Consider the following 13,680-nt stretch of genomic DNA (forward strand, 5'->3'; position numbering starts at 1 on the left):
ACCCAGTGATGAGAACTTCTTTTCCCTTTCAGCTCCACTCTTTCCTGAAGAACACCCAATTTAACAATACTGCTGGTGATCAAGTGTTTGTGGATGAGAATAGAAACTCCGAGGCTCAATATGCCATTATGAACTATTTGGTCTTTCCTAATGACACTGAGAGTCTGGTGAGAGTGGGGCAGTTTATCCCCAAGGCTCCACTTGGTCAAGATTTCACAATGTGTGAAGATGCCGTAGTGTTGGACTGGTGGGATTCAAAGGTCAGAGACATTTTAAATGTTAAATTTATACTTTTAATTAAGGGGAAAACTCTTGCACTATTTTGGTTTACTCTACATTACATAAATTTATGAGCATTAGCAATATGACCACTTTAAAAATAAGACTATACATCTAGATAACAAAAAAATTCCACATGCCATCAAGTCAATTATCCTCCATTATAGATAAGAGGAGTCTGATGCTCAGGAAGGTTCAGTGATTTATTTAGGTTACATAGGCAATCAGCATCGTAGTGGTTGTTCAGTTGTTCAGTTGTTATTCAATTATTTAGTTTTCTTGGCCAAAGTATTAGAGTGACTTGCCATTTCTTCAGTCAATGTATCTAGAATTTACAGATGAGGAACTGAGGAAAATATGGGTTGTGAGAAGCTAATAAATTTTCAAACTTGTGTTTGAGCTCAGATATTCCTAATTCCAGACATTGTGCTCTATCCACTACACTCTTAAGTTGCCCCAAAGGCCAGAGAGGAGAGAGAGAGAGAGAGAGAGAGAGAGAGAGAGAGAGAGAGAGAGAGAGAGAGAAGGTGAGGGAGAATATATACATATACAAATATAAAAATAACTATACTTTCTTGAAAGAACAAAAACTAGCCTTCTCTCAGTCTCAGTTTAACTCAGTCTACTTCTCAAATATGACTGGGGAAAAAAAGCAAAAATTTCACAATAGTCATGAACAAAAAACATAATGTTTTATTTTATATCCTGGGTCCTTTATCTCTCTATCAGAAAGTCTGTACATTTTTCATGTTTAACTCTATGTATCTGTGCTTGGTATTATGCTACTCTTCATAATTTCTAATTCTATAAAAGGTTATATATGTATATATGTATATATACACACACAAATATATATAATATCATAATTTGTATCAGTCATTCTTCAGCCTATATACATCATTTTCAATTCACCCTCTTTGTCACATCAAAAAAACTATATATAGGGGTTCTGGGTTAAGATGGAGGCAGAGTAAAAAGCAGCTCTTATCCTCTCCTGACCGAAACACACAAGACTCCTCAAGGGGACATAAAAACAAATCCAGACGAACGGAGGAACCCCACAACAGGGTGCAGCGTGGAAAGTACGTGGAATCGGGACATATCCATGCTATAAAGGGGTGAAACTGCTCTCACTAAATCGCAGACTGATCAACTACCCCACCACCACCCCCTCCACACACACCACCTATAACGCCAAAGCCAACTAAAAAGAAATAGAGCAAGTTTGGGGCACCCATCTAGTTATTGGCAGCTCCAGGGCCTGTTCCTGAGAGCAGCAAGATTTGGGACCCCAAAAAGCTAAAGAATGCACATGAACTCTGAGTGCAGTGCACAGAGCGCGGGCTCAGAGTGCAGGAGCCGGCAGAGGCGTGGGTGGAGGCAGACACAGCCATGAGCTAAAGCTCTGAAACCCTGAGTGGGGAACCAGTGCAGACAGGTATAAGACTGTGGAATCAGTGCCCTGAGACTTGTAAAGGAACCTTCAGCAGAGGATCAAGCAAGGGGGTCCACCAGGGGGTTTGACCTTGGAAAAAACCAGACCTCAGACCTCAGGAACCAAAAGACCACGGACAGACCCTGAGCACGAGGATAAAGCTGAGAAGCTGCTGGGCTAACGATGGCTACCCAGACTCAGGAAGTTCAGAAGAGAAAGATTAACAACAAGAAAAAAAAAGTCTTTAACACTCGATCACTTTTACACAGAGAAAATCCAGACAACCGAGCAAACAGAGGAGGAGAACAAACAAGCATCTGGACCCACCTCAAATAAGGAAAACGGGTTACAAGCTATGGAAGAGTTCAAAACTGAGATTTTGAGGAAAATGAAAGAGATCTGGCAAGAAAATAACAGTTTAAAAGGTAGAATCTTGCAATTGGAAAGTCAGGCTCAGAAATCAAATGAACTGATAAGCAAATTGAACACCAGAAATGACCAGAGCGAAAAGGAAAACCAGAAGATTATAGCCGAAAACCAATCCCTAGAGGCTAGAATTGAGCAATTAGAAGCTAATGATCTCTCAAGACAACAAGAACAAATAAAACAAAGTCAAAAGACTGAAAAAATAGAAGGAAACATGAAATATCTCAATGAGAGAGTGACAGACCAAGAAAACCGGTCTAGAAGAGACAATTTGAGAATCATTGGTCTTCCTGAAAAAGAAGAAATTAATAGAAACCTGGACTCCATACTAAAAGAAATTATTCAGCAATATTGCCCTGAAGTCCTACAACAAGAGGGCAATATACAGGTTGAAAGGATCCATAGAACACCCACGACATTTGATCCAGAGAAGAAAATGGCCAGAAATATAATTGCCAAATTCAAGAGTTTTCAAGCAAAAGAAAAAATCTTACAAGAAGCCAGAAAGAGACAATTCAAATATCAAGGAACACCAATCAGGATCACACAGGATCTGGCAGCCTCCACGCTAAAAGACCATAAGGCTTGGAATACAATATTCAGAAAGGCAAGAGAGCTGGGCCTGCAACCACGGATCAACTACCCATCAAAATTGACTATATATTTCAAGGGGAAAGTATGGGCATTCAACAAAATTGAAGAATTCCAAGTATTTGCACAGAAAAGTCCAGGGCTAAATGGAAAGTTAGATATCCAACCACAAAAATCGAGAGAAACATGAAAAGGTAAATAAGAAACAGAGGGGAAAGAAAGAAAACTTGTAATATTTAAATTTGCCATTTTAAGGGCCTCAGTAAGATCTAATTATCTGTATTCCTATGTAGAGAAATGTTATGTATAATTTTTGGTAGTGAACTCTATTCACTATTATAGTATTCACTATTATAGTAATCAGAAGAATAATTCACAGGGTGAGGGTGGAACACTAAATAATCTAAGATGACATGGGGGATGGGAAAGAGGGGGTGAATAGTAGGGGACAACAAGAGAAACTTGAGTGAATAAGAAAAATAGGATAATCTATTACACACAAAGAGGGCATGGGAGGGAGAGGGGACAAATATTATTATAAGAAGGGGAGGAAGAGAGCATTAAGAGGTAATAATTAAACCTTACTCTCAGTGTAATCAACCCAGAGAGGGAAGAGTAGCTATACTATCCATTGGGACATAAAACTCCTATCTAACCCTTCTGAGAAAGTCAGAAGGGATAAACCAAGGGGAGCAGGGGAGTGGGGAGGTCAAAAAAAGGGAGGGGAGAAGAAGGGGGAGGGAATTCATAAGGCCTTTAAAAACAAAAAGAGGGTGGGGAAAATAAGGGAGGGGGTAGAAAGGGAAGTTAATCAACGGAGGGGATAAGGGATAGCAGCTTAATAGCAAACCACTGGTTTAAAAGGAAATAGTATAAGGAAAAGGGGGTAGGAATAGGGGAGGATACGAAAATGTCAGCAAATGCACAACTGATGATTATAACTCTGAAGTGAATGGGATGAACTCGCCCATAAAACGGAAGCAAATAGCAGAGTGGATTAGAAACCAAAATCCTACCATATGTTGTCTACAAGAAACACATATGAGGCAGGTAGACATACACAAGTTTAAGGTTAAGGGCTTGAGCAAAATCTTTTGGGCGTCAAATGAGAAAAAGTAGGCAGGAGTGGCTATTATGATCTCTGACAAAGCCAAAGTAAAAATATATATGATTAAAAAAGACAGGGAAGGTCATTACATCCTGATTAAAGGCAGTATAAACAATGAGGAAATAACACTGCTCAATATATATATGCACCAAGTGGTATAGCATCCAAATTCATAAAGGAGAAACTGGCAGAACTCAAGAAGGAAATAGATAGTAAAACCATAATAGTGGGAGATCTAAATATTCCTCTTTCAGATCTAGATAAATCAAACAGAAAAATAAATAATAAAGAGGTAATTGAGGTGAATGAAGTCCTAGAAAAATTAGATTTAATTGATATGTGGAGAAAAATAAATAGGGACAAAAAGCTGCACATGGTACATTCACAAAGATTGACCATGTGATAGGACATGGAATCATTGCAAAAAAATGCAAAAGAACAGAAATAATGAATGTAACCTTCTCAGATCATAATGCAATAAAAATAATAATTAGTAAGAGCACCTGGAGAGGCAAATCAAAAACTAATTGGAAACTAAACAATATGATTCTCCAAAACCAATTTGTCAAAGTACGAATCATACAATCAATCAATAATTTCATTGAAGAAAATGACAATGATGAGACATCCTACCAAACTCTGTGGGATGCGGCCAAGGCAGTACTCAGAGGGAAATTTATATCTTTGAGTGCAAATATTAACAAATTAAGGAGGGCAGAGATTAATGAATTGGGCATGCAACTCAAAAAATTAGAAAGCAAGCAAATTAAAAATCCCCAGATGAAAACTAAATTAGAAATACTAAAAATTAAGGGAGAAATTAATAAAATTGAAAGTAAAAGAACTATTGAATTAATAAATAAGACTAGAAGCTGGTACTTTGATAAAACAGATAAAATAGACAAAGTACTGGTCAATCTAATAAAAAAAGGAAAGAAGAAAACTAAATTGACAGTATCAAAGATGAAAAGGGAGACCTCACTTCTAATGAAGGGGAAATTAAGACAATCATTAAAAACTATTTTGCCCAATTATATGGCAATAAATATAACAATTTAGGAGATATGGATGTATATTTACAAAAATATAAACTGCCTAGATTAACAGCAAAAGAAATAGAATACCTAAATAATCCCATATCAGAAAAAGAAATTGAAAAAGCCATCAAAGAACTCCCTAAGAAAAAATCACCAGGACCTGATGGATTCATAAGTGAATTCTATCAGACATTCAAAGAGCAACTAATCCCAATACTATACAAATTATTTGATATGATAAGCAAAGAAGGAGCCCTACCAAATTCCTTTTATGACACAAATATGGTACTGATTCCAAAGCCAGGGAGATCAAAAACAGAGAAAGAAAACTACAGACCAATCTCCCTAATGAACATAGATGCAAAAATCTTAAATAGAATACTAGCAAAGAGACTCCAGCAAGTAATTACGAAGATCATTCACCATGATCAGGTGGAATTTATACCAGGAATGCAAGGTTGGTTCAACATTAGGAAAACCATCCACATAATAGACCATATCAACAATCTAACAAACAAAAATCCCATGATTATCTCAATAGATGCTGAAAAAGCCTTTGACAAAATACAGCATCCATTCCTATTGAAAACACTGAAAAGTATAGGAATAGAAGGACCTTTCCTAAAAATAATAAACAGTAAATACCTAAAACCATCAACAAACATCATATGCAATGGGGATAAATTAGAAGCCTTCCCAATAAGATCAGGAGTAAAACAAGGATGCCCATTATCACCTCTATTATTCAACATAGTACTAGAAACACTAACAGTTGTAATTAGAGAAGAAAAAGAAAATGAAGGTATCAAAATAGGCAAGGAGGAGACTAAGCTATCACTCTTTGCAGATGATATGATGGTCTACTTAAAAAATCCTAGAGAATCAACTAAGAAGCTTTTAGAAATAATCAACAACTTTAGCAAAGTTGCAGGATACAAAATAAATGCACATAAATCATCAGCATTTCTATACATTTCCAACACACTAGAGCAGCAAGAAGTAGAAAGAGAAACACCATTCAAAATCACCCTAGACAATATAAAATACCTAGGAATATACCTACCAAAACAAACACAGCAATTATATGAAAACAACTACAAAACACTTTCCAAACAAATAAAACTGGATCTAAACAATTGGAAAGCCATTGATTGCTCATGGGTAGGACGAGCTAACGTATTAAAAATGACAATTCTACCCTAATTAATATACCTATTTAGCACCATACTTATCAAGCTACCAAAAAACTTCTTTACTGAATTAGAAAAAACCATAACAAATTTCATTTGGAATAACAAAAGATCAAGAATTTCAAGGGAAATAATGAAAAAAAAATGTGAAGGAAGGGGGCCTAGCAGTACCAGATATTAAACTATACTATAAAGCAGCAGTCATCAAAACAATATGGTACTGGCTAAGAGATAGAGAGGAGGATCAATGGAATAGACTTGGGGTAAATGACATCAGCAAGACAGTGTATGATGAACCCAAAGAGCCCAACTTTTGGGACATGAATCCACTATTTGACAAAAACTGCTGGGAAATTTGGAAAACAATATGGGAGAGATTAGGTCTAGATCAACATCTCACACCCTACACCAAGATAAATTCAGAATGGGTGAAAGACTTGAATATAAAGAAGGAAACTCTAAACAAGTTAAGTGAACACAGAATAGTATACTTGTCAGATCTCTGGGAAAGGAAAGACTTTAAAACCAAGCAAGAGTTAGAGAAAATTACAAAATGTAAATTAAATGGTTTTGATTATATTAAACTAAAAAGCTTTTGTACAAACAAAAACAATGTAGTCAAAATCAGAAGGGAAACAACAAATTGGGTTGGGGTGGCCATGATTGAGAGTGTGGACTCGAAACTACCACACCAATGCAACTACCAACAATTGGGAAATAGGTCTTGATCATGGACACATGACAAAACTAGTGGAAATGTGCATCGGCCATGGGTGGGGGGAGTGCGGGGGGTGAAGGGGAAAGTAGGAGCATGAATCATGTAACCATGTTAAAAATGAATATTAATAAATGTTTAAAATAAAAAAAATAACTATATAGATGGTATAGAAAACGTAGTGACATGTCTGATTTCTATCAAATTCCCCTTCACTTTAAGCTTTGAAATTGCACTGAAAAATGAATTCTGGAGAAGCAGAACACACAAAAGGAAAGGTTGAAACAATTTTTCTACCAAAGACAACTTATGAAATCATAAGAAAAACATTGTCACACCAGGGTGAATTGAGGGCTCAGACCAGAAACATTAGGTGGATACACCCCACACCAATAAGCCAAGGGAGGCTCTGAGGTTGCTGAATCAGCACCAATGGTTTCCAGAGCTCTCAGTCCACAGACAGTAAGTTAATGTAACAACTGGTCAGAAGTAGGTTATAGGAGAACCTTTCTGGTATAGGTGCAAGATTCTGTTCCATTGCCCATATTAACTTCTGGGTTACAGTAAAGAATCAGTCCCAGAGAGCAGTTCTAGGGCAGGGAAGAGTACTAGCACACCTGTCCATGGGGATAAAGAGGGTTAGGGAACCTGGCCATATTCCCAGGATAGGAAAAGTGCATCTTGTTGTTCTCACATCAAAACAGAGACCAGGAGAGGAGGAAACACACTTCTCCTTAGATCATACCACCTTAGAAGAACTGAAAACTTATAAATGTTCATCATTTGATCTGAAAACCAGTACACAAAAATCTTGACCTTTTGGACACAGCCTCTTAACCCCAGGAACAAAGCCAAATCTGGAATATTTTTAGGGTAGGATAAAGTAATATCAGCCACTAAGGAAAAGCAGCTAGTGCCCTCCAAGTCCAACCTGAGAAAGACCCCACAAAACCTCAGTCAACAGACTTTCCCTTACATTCTAGAATCTTTTCCCTGCATCTGAATCTCTCTGCACACCCAACTCACATGCTCAAATACCCTTCCTTATAACACTAGGGAAAAGAAAGTCTACAAAAGCAAGCATGGTTCTAGGGTTGCAGAGAGGGTTTTTTAAATGCTATTTCTATAATCGACTTCAAGAAATTCTTATGTATCTAAATGAGCTGGTTACAATATGGTCAATTCAACATACCAAAAAAAAGTGAAAAGTATTCAGTGATGCAATGAGAATCTGGTTCTAAATTGTCTGAATAAAAAGAAATGTTATTTTATTTTTTTATTTTTTAATATTGATTTTTTAGTATTTTTCCATGGTTACATGATTCACGTTCTCTCCCTAGCATTTTCATTGGGTTATAAATGTATTATCTCAATATTTATTTCCATATTTTCATTTTTATAATAGAGTAATCTTTTAAAACTGAAACCTGAAATCCTCTATGGCTATAAACAAGTGATAAAACTTGTGTTTTCCATCTGGGTATCTAGTCCCACAGTTCTTTCTCTCAATGTGGACAGCATTCTTTCTCATAAGTCCCTCAGGATTGTCCTGTATCATTGTATTGCTTGTAGTAGCAAAGTCAATCACAGTTGATTGTCCCACAGTATTACAGTCTCTGTGTACAGTATTCTCCTGGTTCTACTCATTTCACTCTGCATCAGTTTATGGAGGTCTTCCCAGTTTTTAAAGAAATCTAGCAGTTCATCATTCTTTCTAACAAAATAGTATTCTATTACCATCATAAACCACATTTTTAAGCCCAGATATTACAGGTTTGTTGAATGCATTTTTTAAAAAGTTAGGAAATGGGAACAATTTCCTGATGTTAAAAGAGGACCTATTATAAAATAAAATATTTCTCTATAGCAAATGTGCCAGCCATGTAATAAATTATCAATCAATTACCACTATGAGACAGTCATGGTTCCAAATGGCACAGATACAAAGACAAACAAATAATTCCTGCATTCAGAGAGCTTTCATTGCATTGGTGACAACATGAATATACATACGCAGTATAAGCATCTATATAAAATATGTGAAAAATGCATACAAATTCATTGTTGTAAAGATTGCAATGGAGCTGGGAAGAACTGGAAGACGAATGTAGGCAAACCACATAATTGTTGTTAACAAGACAACATTCAGAGAAGAAATGTTTACATTTGATATCAAAGGACTCCAATTTCTATGTTCACCATACTAAGAAAATAAATTAAAAGGAACAAGTAACATTAGTTATGTAAACAAATACAGAGAATCATTATGACCTAGAACTAGCCAATAATAATTGATTTGAATAGAGTGGGTCAAGGTTTAGGTGCCAAGTTATTTAATAATGACATTTTCTCTTAAGGATTTTGACTCCAAGAGAGGAAAAAGAAATTGGTGCAGTTATCTTCACTCTATCCTGTATCTCAGCATTTAGACAATTTTTTTCAATCCAATCCTGAGCCTTTATTTTTCTCTTGCAGATGCAGAGCATTGTAAGAAGTGCCCAGAGGATAAATATCCAAATAAACAAAGAGACCTCTGCCTCCCTAAGAAGTTAACCTTCCTGAATGTAAAAGAACCTTTGAGGATGACTTTGGCCTTCATGGCTGTTTCCTTCTCTTTCCTGACTGCTCTGGTTCTATGGGTGTTTGTCAAATTCCAAGACAATCCCATTGTCAAAGCCAATAACCGAACTCTCAGTTATACCCTCCTCATCTCACTGATCTTCTGTTTCCTCTGCTCCTTGCTCTTCATAGGCCATCCTACCACTACCACCTGTCTCCTACAACAAACTGTATTTGGAGTTGTATTCACAGTGGCTGTTTCCTCCATTTTAGCTAAAACCATAATAGTCATTCTGGCTTTCAGGGGAATAAGGCCAGGGAGCAGGATCCAGATGTTCCTACATCCTAGAGTGTCCAATTATGTTGTTCTTATCTGCTCAGGGATTCAAGTGATTTTCTGTGGTGTCTGGTTAGGAACCTCTCCTCCCTTTACAGAGGCAGACACACTCTCTGAATATAGTTACATAATCATTCGATGTAATGAAGGCTCTGCCTTTGCATTTTACTGTGTCCTGGGTTACATGGGCTTTCTGGCCCTGGGAAGCTTTATAGTAGCTTTTCTGGCCAGGAACATGCCTGATACCTTCAATTAAGCCAAGTTCATCACTTTCAGCATGTTAGTGTTTTGTAGTGTCTGGGCCTCTTTTTACCCCACATATCAAAGTACCAAAGGGAAAGCCATGGTGACCGTAGAGATCTTTGCTATCTTGGCCTCCAGTGCTGGATTACTGGGGTGCATTTTTATTCCCAAATGTTATGTAATTGTATTGAAGCTAGAGAGAAATACTCAGAACAGATCAAAAATAAAAAGAATTCCAGGGGCAAGATTTTCTTCTAGACAATGACCTTAAAATTCCATTTTTAGGAATAAGAGGTTTGAAGGATAATCCACATTAATCTGTTATAATCATATTTTTCATTCTGGTGATGATTGAACCTTAATCAGTATTCCTTTGGCACAATGATTATTTTAGCAAATTCCAGTCACAAGAAGACCTGGATTCCTAGAGTGCAAAGACTACTAATGTTTTCAGAATGTTGCCACTAATGCTATCCACCTCTAGAGAAAGAACAATTGGAGTATAAATGCAGATGAAAACATATTATTTCTCACTTGTTTATTTGGGTATATGATTTGAGGTTTTGGTTTTAAAAGCTTATTCACTGATGAAAATAAATAATATGGTAATGAGTTTTGTGTGATAATACAATGTAGAACGCAGATTGAATTGCTTGTCAACTCCAAGAGGGTAGAAGAAGAAAGGAAGGGAGACAATACAAATCACATACCTTGGAAAACATGTGGAAATCTGTTGTTAAGATAAAATAAAGACATAAATATTTTAAGGGAAAGAAACAAACAAAGAAACAAAGAAACAAAAAGGTTGAAAAAAGCATGTTGCAACTAATTTTGGTGGACATTGCTGCCAACAGAGGGATATCTGGAAACTATAATTTTCAGAATATTTGAAGTTCTCAGTGTCATCCCTACCACAATAGAGAAGTTAGTAAGAAGGTCTCCCCTCTCCCAATCCCAACATCAAGTCCCATTAAGGTTTCCTTTTTTCATTTTCAAATTAAAAGAGTGAATTCCCAAAACTTTGTTGTGTTATCCATAGTTCCACTGGATATAATTACTTCTGTTCAATCTTAAAGTTTCATCTTTATGGATATTCTGCTTTCATCCAAGGATGCAAAAAAAATGATATTTTAAAATTGATGACATTTTTGTACCAGTTTATATTTGATTGATTAATTCATTCAGCCAATGTGTTTTTAGCTTTTATAATTGTGGGGGGATGGTTAGAGCAATACACAATATTGCTTTTAAAATGGAAAGTAAGATTTTTTTTCAAACTGTAGAGATTAAAATTAATATGCAAAAGCTAGATATTATACCTTATAAAGTTTTATTAATAATAATCTTACATAAAAAACTAGAGGGAAAAGGAGCTAAACTCACTTCAGCCGCACTCATGAATTAGAGAGAAAGAAGGAGAAGCTACAGAACTTATGAAACAATAATGTGATCATGCAAATGTGGAGGTGCAGGAGAGATTAAAGGGGATTTGGGGAAATATTAAGGGACTTAAACGGGATGAAATCCAAGGTTCAAAATCTCCACAGTGAGTAATAAAATTTATTTTCATTCTTTCACCCATCTATCCAATCATTCATCCACACTGTTGTGCTTTTCCTTCCTCACCAAGGCAATATGGGATGCCCATGATTAGTGGTAATTTTGAGACATTCTAGTCTTTCAATCAGTGACTTCATTATATCCCAAGATTTGTATTCCTTCAGTTCCTCTTCTGGATTTAGCCCCACATACAAGAATGCTCAGTTACATTTCTGATATCTTATGCTTCATAATCATTGAAGTATCTTATAACCCTGGTGATCTCTGAAGGCAAAAGCATTGTAATGGGGTTTTGTGAACAGATGTGGGTACACTTATTCTTAGAATGGATGAGCTAGGCTTGTGCTTTTCTCTAGGAGAACATAATAGGTAGTAAAAATATTAACAGCTTTAAAGTTAGTAAGAAGACTAGAATTGATCTTCTGCACATTGTGTAAATAGAAGAAACACTGGGTAGCTCAGTGGAGTGAGAGTCAGGCCTAGAGACAGGAAGTCCTAGGTTCAAACCCGGCCTCAGCCACTTCCCAGCTGTGTGACCCTGGGCAAGTCACTTGACCCCCATTGCCCACCCTTACCACTCTTCCATCTATGAGACAATACACTGAAATTAAGGGTTTAAAAATAAAGAAACACATTTTACTCTTCTGAACTTCAATAGCATCATTTGTTAAATAAAGGCATTAAATAACATTACCTCCAGAGTCTCTGGCAGCGGTAATTCTTTACTCTCCTCATTAATAGAGCAAAGGGTATATCCCCAAACCCTGTCATAGCCTTATTCAGGTAGAAAATATAAAGAGACTAGATATGCAAATCACTGGAAAGGAAAATTATGTCATAAATCTATCATACTAAATGACTCTTAGACCCCTTTTATCTCTGAGACAATAATGCTATGATCTTATCCAAAGAGTGAGGAGAGAAGTAGGAGAGGGGTTTTGTGAGAATAGTCCATCTTCTAATATGTTTTCTGAATAGATTACATTAAGTCCTGAATATGAGACCCTGATTGCATTGCACCTGGCACAGGGAAGTGATAGAACATCAAAGCCACCAGTCTTACAGGGCATCAAGGAAATCAGTATCACTGATGGTTGTTAATCTTGTCACCTACAAAGGAGTTTTTCATGTGTTTTTACCATCACAGGTGATTTGCTGAACCAAGTAATCAGAAATTACTTTCCTAGGATGGCACTTCTGAACTGCAGCATCTGTTACTAACAAGGCAGAAAGAGTCTAAATAAAAATTTTGCACTTGTGTTTTCCCCTTGAATATAGAGACTCAGCTGGAGATGCCCCAGGCAGTCAGTCCCCAGAGTTTTTCATGGAACAACACTTCTCTTTGGAGGGTGGAGTAGGGTGTATCTAAACATAAGGGTACTGTGAGACAGAGTCCATCTAAAAGCTGGGGAACTATAAAATACCTGTTTCCCTTGAACTATTGTCCTTGTCTTGGATGAGGACTTGACTAATGTCTTATTGTGTTCCCTCAGGTGTGATAGACAGTTAAGAGTCTAGAAGAAGGACAGATCACTTCTGTTGCTGGACAGTTCAGCATCAGCCCATGACTAGGCTCTTTACTTTACCTTAGTCTAAGTGGCTCCTTACAGTTTCCAGGCTTAGAATCTTGGAGAAGTTTCATGGAGATGTTGCCTTCTATTCAGACAAGCATTTCTCATCTGCTTTCTACTCTTCTCCTATTTCTGCTATTGTAGTCTCATAGTTCTGAGAACAGTAAAAGGAAGCTGCCCTGCTTCCACCAGATTAGCCCCATTGTTTCCCATGATGCTGATCTGGTATTTGGAATATTTTTATCCTTGTTCTCAGTTGAAGTGAACCAGGTTACAGGAGCAGAACTCTTTGAAAGTCCTCCTAACAAAGCTTGTAAACCTTAGTAAGTGCCACTCTAATCTGTCTGGGCTTGTTTTCAGTATGATCATTTAAAAAGGCATCCTTATAGACAGGATATGAGGATAAATCCATGCAGCAGGACACAATGTGTACTCTCCCTTTTTCTTTTCTTTGAATTTTTCTATATTCTTGTCTTTTTCACATATGTCTGTGTAGTTTTCAAAGTTGAATGGGAAAAATGTCTCTCCTCTACTTCCCTTTCCCCAATCCTGTCCCAAAGGCCCATAGATAAGAAGTTCTGTCTAGAGGAGCCTGAGACTTTTATCACCCTCCCTCCCCTATGCTAAGC

The 13,680-nt window shown here is 36.8% G+C and overlaps 1 pseudogene; it reads left to right on the top strand.

Annotated features, from left to right (window-relative positions):
• Positions 1-10,185, top strand: part of LOC123256756 — a 232,014-nt pseudogene extending 221,829 nt beyond the window's left edge.
• The last annotated feature ends 3,495 nt before the right edge of the window (positions 10,186-13,680 follow it).

The sequence above is a fragment of the Gracilinanus agilis genome, chromosome 1 (genome assembly GCF_016433145.1).
Source record: "Gracilinanus agilis isolate LMUSP501 chromosome 1, AgileGrace, whole genome shotgun sequence".
Classification (NCBI taxonomy): Eukaryota; Metazoa; Chordata; class Mammalia; order Didelphimorphia; family Didelphidae; genus Gracilinanus; species Gracilinanus agilis.